We start from the raw sequence: 1,560 nt of genomic DNA, 5'->3' as shown, positions 1-1,560 counted from the left end.
AGGAGAAGCTTCGTGTTAAAGAGTTTGCAGATTGGAAATCCAATTGGACCAGTTTGAACAGACTCCTGTCCGCTCAAGCTGAACGGGGAGTTGAGGTTCTGGGGGGACCTCTGACAAAGGACTGGTATTCCCCGCTGCACTAGCCTTTTTGCCATGGGAGGGAGTGTGTGGTGTAGTGTGAGTTTTTCTGGTGAGGTAAGTATATTGTGGGTTCTGTAATCCAAAACCTTCTGGATGTGGTGGTTCGTCAAATTCTAGGGGCACCAAGACACTTGATTAATGAGCTGCCACAGCCTTAGCTAAGAGATGGGTGATGTTCAAGAGGCAGAGGCTCATAACCTAAGACTAGGGGTCCAGGTTCAAATAGTCGTCAGTGTACATTTGCACCTTGTGTGTGAGGGCTGTGGCTGATTTCATATTTGCATGAGAGCATTTAGATGAAGGAGTTTCGGGTTGGTCCCAGAATCCTTACCCACTGGAGTGGGAGCAGTATATTATTATTTGGGTATCCTCCCTTTTGTGTGCAGGCCCCTTTCACTGCAGCGGTGTGGGTCTGCATTGGGAGGTGGGTGTAGGGACGGCGTTCACGACCTCAAATGACATGTGTGAGCTCCTGGAGACAGGATTTTCTGGCAAGGTCCTGCTTATGGGCATGGATGTATTAGTGATGGGGGAAACACCTTCCATGAAGTCTCTCAAAACCAACGAGCATCCAGAAGCAACTAAGACTGGGTCCCCTTTAGTGTTAAATTTTCCCTTTTATTTCTTTGGAAGTGGGCGCCTAATTCCTTAGGCTTTTGAGACTCGGGTCAGGTGAAAGGAAGTGCAAACGACAGAGCAGTGAGCGAGAGCTCTCTCCTGCCCATTCACAAGAGCAGGTGTTTCCTCTTTTCTGCTTCCCTCCAGCTTCGTGGATGCCTCTGACCAAGCGTCTCGTTCAACTAAAAGTGACCGCAGAAGGGAGCGGACCGCAAGGGCAAAGTCAGGTGTCTTCTTTCCCGGAGGCGAAGTGTGTGGCTGGCCCCCTTTTTGTCCCAGGCCTCCTGTCTCTGTGTCGCGCCGTGTCTCCTCTGGCGCAGTAATAGGTGTCGGTGTCTGCAGCTGTCAGCGAGCGGAGCTGGAGGGAGAACTGGTTCCTGGCGGTGTCTGCAGAGATGATGATTCGGCCTTGGAGGGACGGGGCGTAGCTCGTGTCCCCGTTATATGGATATACCCGTCCCATGGATTCCAGCCCTTCTCCAGAAGGCTGACGGAGCCAGTGCCGTGCATGCCGGTGTCTCTTTTCTGTCTCTCTCTGGGTGTGGCTTTCTGCCAGTCTCTCTAGCCTTTTCCTCACTAGTTACAAAACCAGGGCTATTTGTAAACCGCCCGTTAGCTAACACATTGTAACCTCTGACAGAGGAGGCCGTTCGTCGTTTCCACTTTACCTGGCTGTTAACCCCAGATTTCCCCCAGCGTTTATGTCCACTCATTAATAAGAATGAAAACTACACACTTCCTTGTCCACACTAAAAACATCCCTTCTCCCACAGTTTTTCTGTCATAGAATTGGAAGGGATC

Source organism: Chelonoidis abingdonii, chromosome 14, assembly GCF_003597395.2.
Source record: "Chelonoidis abingdonii isolate Lonesome George chromosome 14, CheloAbing_2.0, whole genome shotgun sequence".
Taxonomy (NCBI): domain Eukaryota; kingdom Metazoa; phylum Chordata; order Testudines; family Testudinidae; genus Chelonoidis; species Chelonoidis abingdonii.
This window is presented reverse-complemented; position numbering follows the sequence as displayed.